Source organism: Chinchilla lanigera, unplaced genomic scaffold, assembly GCF_000276665.1.
Source record: "Chinchilla lanigera isolate Chin_1 unplaced genomic scaffold, ChiLan1.0 scaffold00032, whole genome shotgun sequence".
Taxonomy (NCBI): domain Eukaryota; kingdom Metazoa; phylum Chordata; class Mammalia; order Rodentia; family Chinchillidae; genus Chinchilla; species Chinchilla lanigera.
Window position 1 is genome coordinate 980637 of NW_004955433.1, and position 6587 is coordinate 987223.

A 6587-nucleotide genomic window follows, 5' to 3' on the forward strand; every position below is an offset into this window, starting at 1 on the left:
GGTCTCCCCTCCCCCGCCGTGACCCGTGCAGCCGAGCCCCGCACCCCCGGCGCGGCTGTGAACGGTGAAGGGCCGCGGGGCGCCCTGGCCCCCAGGGCAGTGAAGCGGGCGCTCGGCACGCGTTCGCCACAAGCCTGCCCCGGAAGGTGATCGTCACCGCGGGGAGGGCGCTCGGACGGACCGGCCTGCTCACAGCGGCGGTTCCACCGTTACGGGTGCTGGGGCCGCCTGGGGCCTGGTTGCTCATTAGCTCAGTCCTGGTTTTTAGCTCCCGAGGAATCCACCTGGCTTGAGGGCCACTTCCGGCCCGGGAGAAGAAAACAAATCCTGCCTCCAATGAGCAACTGGCTAAGGGCCCAGGAATTTGTTCCCATCCCTATAGAGGTCTCTGGCGCTGTCAGTAGCCTACTGTATGGATGTGAGCAATTAAGGACTCTGGGTGTTTCGTTTTTTCTCCCACATTTAAAAAACTTGTTTTGGACCGGGGATGTAGCTCAGTGGCACAAGCACCTGCCTGGCAAGTTCAAGGTCCTGAGTTTGATTTCTGGTACCAAGAAAAACTAAACCAAAACAAAAAAAACCCTCTTGTTTTGAAATAATTGCAAGCTCACAAGAAGTTGCAAGAATAGTCCAGCTTCTTACATTAAGATAGTCTATTACAGAACCACAAAGTTAACATTACAATAATTAGATTATAGACCTGTGGATTTCATCAGCTGTTGATTGTGCTCCTGAAGGTTTACACAGAGTTCCGTAAAATTTCATCATGTGACTTTAGGACACAAAATTGCACCCTGGCCACAGGGAAGCACTTTGTGCCTCTCCTTTATTACCACCCCTTTGCCCACCCCACTCACAAACCTTTTCTGTTTCTATAATTTATTCTTTTAAGAATGTGAGCTAAATCAGATAATACAGCATATAGCCCTTTGATAATGTTCTTGAAGTCCATCCAGGTTGTATGTATCACCCTCGCTCATTTTTGTTGCCAGGTAGTGTTGTTTGAGGTTTTTTTAGGCTGGTTTGAACTCACTATGTAGCCTAAGCTGGCCTTGAATTCATGGCAATCCTCCTGCCTCAGCCTCCCAGGTGTGGGGATTACAGGTGTGCACCACCACACCTGGCTAGTTGCCAGGTAATGTTCTGTGGTGTGGTGTTCAGTGGGTGTCCGAGGGTTTGTATTCACTCACCTGCTGACATGCAGGTGTAGTTTTTGACTGTTACGTATAAAGCTGCTGTGAGCAGTTGTGTACAGGTTTCTGTGAGAATGTGAGTGTGATGGTTTGTGTGTGGATGTCCCCCAAAGCCTCATGCAGGCGTAGGTGGGGCTTTTCAGAGGTAGCTGGATCTAGAGTGTATGATGCTGGGATCGAGGGTGTGTGCTTACCAAATTAGTCCACTGATTGGTTTGGCATAGTTCTGCGTAGGACCAAGGGGGCCCGCCCACTGTAAAGGGATAAGATATAAGGCACAGAAAGGAGTCCTTGCTTGTGTTGTTTGCTTGCTGCTCACTGCCTTCATCTCCCTCTGCTTTGCCATGCACTGTTTCTTCTCTGTGACCCGCTTCTCCCACGCCGCTCTGCCTTGGAGCCAGCCAGCTATGGACTGAAACCGCCACGAACTGTGAGCGAAATAAACTTTCCTCCTTTGATTTTGGGTGTTGAGTATTTGGAAGGGTTTTGTTGTTGTTGTTTTGGGGTTTTCTTGGTACCAGGAATTGAACTCAGGACCTTGTGTTTGCCAGGCAGGCACTTGTGCCACTGAGCTATATCCCCGGCCCTCTGCTTATTCTCTTAATTGTTCCCTTCAGCAAAGTTTCACATCTTTAGTCAGCATTTGCCAGAAAGCTAATACGGCTCATATTTTGTTCTTTTCCTGCTTATTCCCTTTGCGCCTTTGTCTTCCAGGTGCAGAGAGACTCCGCCTCCCGTGTGCTCCCTGGGGCCCAGCTCCTTGGGTGTTCCTGAGAGAGGGGCAAAGAGGTCGCACCATGAAGGGTACCCAGGGGATCTTTTTTCCCCAGATTTGCTGCAAAACCCCCCCACCCCTGCGTGCCCCTAAGTAGAGCCACGGTGAGCTGCCCACGGAAGCAACCCCAGTCTGCGAGCTGGAGCAGGTGGGGGCCCACCTGGCTGCACACCCACACCCAGAGGAAACCCTGTCTGCAGAGGTGACTTTCCCCAGCCTGTGGTGGAGCTTCACGGGGCGCCTTAATGGGGGCGTGTTTATGAAGAGAAGAAACAAATGCCTTCCCCGGGGTAAAGGGCATCATTTGCTTCCTGGCAAGTCTCTGGGCTTACAAAGGTACAGCAAGCTGGGTGTGGTGGTGCACACCTGTAATTCCAGAACTTCGGAGGCTGATCCTGCCATGAATTTGAGGCCAGCCTGAGGTACACAGTGAGATCCTGTCTCAAGAAACAATAGGGGCTGGGGATTTAGCTCAGTGGCACAGTGCCTGCCTGCCAAGCACAAGGTCATGAGTTCAATTCCTGGTACCATAAGAAAAAACAAAAACAAAGAAAAAAACAATAAAAACCAAACCAACCTAACCCAACCCAAACCAACCAAACAGAAACAAACAAACAAAAGAACAGCAATCCAAGAACTTCGGCTTTTCCCTGCTGCTTTGAGGTATGACTTTTGGCTGGAGGGCTGGAAGGAATTTAAGTCTTACTTCAGTCCCTTTAGTGCGGGGCTAGGCCGGTCTATAAGAAGTCACCAGGAGATGACAGGACACACAAGACTGCCTGTCAAGGCCAGGGCTGGGCAGCAGTCCTGTCATGTTATCAAGGTCCCGGGCCGCTTCCACCTGCAGCTCCGTAATCCCTAGCATGTGTCACTTGACCTTGTGTGCCAAAATGACACCAGGTATGTCTTCCAAACGAGGAGGAGGGGGCGAAAGTGAATGGCACACACAGCTGGCTGGCTTTACCTTGGCGAAGTGTAGCGTACCCAGGGGACAGCACCTTCATCTGACTGTCCCTGGCTGCTTGGGCTCAGTTGAGCCCTGCCACCTTGAACAAAGCCCAGGCTTTGTTGGATTTAGGGAAAGAGCATGGCATAGAGGGGGCAGAAACGCACTGCCATGCCCATGCTGTGTACAGAAGGCAGATCCCAGCACGTGGGATCCACTCCAAGCCCCTGTGCTCCAAGAAGCCCCTTGGGCTCCTGGGAGTCTGGGTCAGGCCTCTGCCCTTGGCTGGAACACTTGCCCTATGGCTACTGACCTCCCTCCTCACTTCCTGCCAGACGGCCCTTTCCACTGTCACCCTTAGCCTCATTGTCTTTGTTTCTCATGGTAGACCTGACACTGCTGGGGTCCTCGTGAGAAGGAATGTTTCTGAAGGCTGGGACCTTATCTGCATCTGTGACGGGGTATCACCAGTGCTGGCATATTCAAAATAACATTCTGCAATGAATGAATGAATAGGTGGCAGAGGGCAGCAGAGGAGTCTATGGAAGAACAGCTGGAAGCGGTGATCAGATATCTTCGGTAACTGCTTCCTGTAGGCCGGAGTTTGTGTCCAGCGATGTTTCCCCCACATCTCATATGGAGCAGAGCCTAGCGTGGGCTTGTGACCCTTATTTCTATGGCTGACCTCCCTGACTAGGAGTGTTGGTTTCTTTCTGAGGCAGAACCTCTTTGTCTAGTGCAAAGATGACCACCTGCCAATCCAGATGTAAATTCCACCCACTGAGCAACACGTACCCCTTGGTGTCTGAGCCTGCAGAATCCATGAGTGCAGCTTGGTTGGTTCCTGAGCCTTTCCCTAAGCCAGCCCTGGCGGAGTGGGGAGCAGGTCAGGCCAGGCCAGTGCCAATCAGGGGGCCTGAGGAGGAGGGAGTGGCTTCTCCCAAGAAAAGAGAGGCTTTCCACCAGCAGGGTCTGTGGGGCAGGGCCAGGTAGCAGCAGGCTCAGCAGTGCAGGCTACACGCCTGCCCCTGCCCTCTGGAAAGTGGATGGAAGTCGACAGCGCCCAGCACGGATGGTGCAGAACTTGGTGAATGGCCATGTTGGCCAAAGAGGAGAAACAAGGGGCAGGTGCTGTGTGTTGTGGAATGGGCCGCTCCTCTGGCATGCTTTCTCTCTTTCACAGCCATTTCCTGTTTGTAGCTCTTGTTAAAGGTGCTGGAGGGGCTGGGGATTTAGCTCAGCGGCAAAGTGCCTGCCCGGCAAGCTCAAGGTTGTGAGTTCAATTCCTGGGGGGGACACAAACAAATAAAAAAAAAAAAGTGGTGGAAGTGCTCGCCCCTGAGGAAACTAGAGGCGGGTGGGCTCATCGTCAGGGCACGGGGCAGAGCTGAGAAGCCTGCAGGGCTTTCACAGGGGCGCGAGCGCCTGGCCATGGGTGCTGCTCTCCACCCCTACTCCTTGCTGTCACCTGGTGAAAGTTTCTAAGGATTGAACAATTTTTAGGGTTTGTTTTTTATTTTGAGATAGGTAGTCCAGGCTGGCTTCTAACTTGCGATCCTCCCATCTTAGCTTCCTTAGTGCTAGGGTTACAGGAGTGCATTAGCATACCTAGCTCTTTAGAGTACTTTTCAAGAAGTGAAATCACTAAGTTCCAGAGGAGGGAATCAAGATGCCCTGGGCCTGGTCTGAATAGTGCTTATGTCTCTAAAGTGGGACAAACAGCAGCAGCCGTATGACTCTTACTTGGCAAGAGGAGAACTGTAATAGCCTTGAGTTACCTGTGGCAGAAGCCCTGAGGCCAGTAGTTGGTTGGGTAATCATGTACATTCAGCTAATAACAGGGATTTATGGAAGGTAATACACAAGTTCTTGAAGTATGTATCCGAAAGCATAAATATACATTCATTTACTAGTCTTTTATGTGTGTCTGAGTGTGTGTAAGTTACCGGGAAACTGAACCCAGGGCTTTGGCACTTTGTACTGAGCTACCACCCACCTCCCACCCCCTTTTGAGATAGGGTCTCACTGTGTTGACCAAACGGCTCCAACTTGAAATTTTCCTGCCTCAGCCTTCTAGAGTGCTGGGATTACAGGTGTACAGCACCACACCCGGCACGCACTCATCTCTTAATCTAAGATTCAGCCTTCTAGGGGTTACCACTTGGAGCCCCCCTCTGCTTTCTTCCAAGAACCACACCAGCAGCGCACCTCTGCCGAAGCTGGCCAGGGCATCACACTTAGCAGAAACAGCACTCTCTCTCGCATCACATTCACATTCCCCAGTGTGCACAATATTTAATTCAATCATGTAAATGCCATGGTAAACAGAAACAGACAGCATACACTTTTGACTATGGAAGTGAAATGCTGTCACCAGTGGCTGCTGAAGAGTGGGTGGACCAAGAACAGGTCAGCTGCAGTGCTTTGCCTGGGAGGGTAGGGACCCGTCCGTGTGTTCGCAGGGCTGTGAATAGCTTTGTCAGTCACACAAGTGACCTAGATGGAGGTGGATGAAGGGAGACCCCCGTATCAACCTGTATGTGCTTGTCAGGGTGAGACCCAAGGTGACAGCTGTATGGCTGGGACATTTCTGGCCTTGCAGTGTGTTCCCGGGTGAACAGCTGGTCATATGCTCACCCCTGCTCTGCCCTGCTTCACCTTGAGGGGACCATGGGAAGCGCAGTTCTGCTCCTGCCCCATAGAGGGCACTATTCTACCCCTCCTGCTGGGGACCGAGTGGGGAACCCCCCAGATCTGGGTTTCCTTCAGCAGTCCTCTTAACCCTAAAGCCATGTCCTGCCAGGCGTGGTAGTGCACACCTGTAATCCCAGCACTGGGAAGGCTGAGGCAGGAGGATCATTGCGAGTTTGAGACCAGCCTGGGCTACAAAGTGAGCTCAAGGCCAGCCTAAACTGCAGAGCGAGACCCTATCTCAAAAAAAAAAAAGGGGCTGGGGATTTAGTTCAGTGGCACAGCACCTGCCTGGCAAGCGCAAGGTCCTGAGTTCGATTCCCGGTACCGGAAAAAAACCAAACCAAACAAACAAAAAACCTAAAGCCATGTCCTCCTGTGTGGCTGCTGCTAGTGGTAAAAGGTGACACCTCAGCTTTTGTCTTTGCTCTTTGTACTCCTATCAGTCAGGGTTTACTAGAGAAACATATAACACAAGATACACTACAAGAAATTATAAGTTTGGCTTACGATGGTCAGCCCCAGAGTTGGATGAGGAAGCGTGCAGCGGGTGTCTGCACACTGGAGATTGAAGAACCCAACCCCAGGCCTGGATCTCACTGCAGTGTCTGTGCAAGTTCCTATCAGGAGGCTGACGAGTCTGCGACAGAATGCTGAAGAGTCTACGACAAAGGCCGGAGAGCCAACACCAGAAGGCTAAAGAGTCCCAGGCGGAAGCCCAACAGTCTGCACCAGAATCCAGGAGATGACCAAGGTGACCTCTTCCGAAGAATCAGCAATCAGTCCTTGCTCATTTCCCTTTTATGGTATGTAGCCTACTCACCCTGGGGTGGGAGGATCCTCACCCACACCATCTCGGTGCCCTCCTGGTGCACAGGCTCAGGATGAATACAAAGAATGAACCCTGGCTCCCTGCTGAGTCACACAGTTAGCCTTCTAAACTCTCAAGTTGATACAATGAACAACCTAGAGCAGGAAGGGC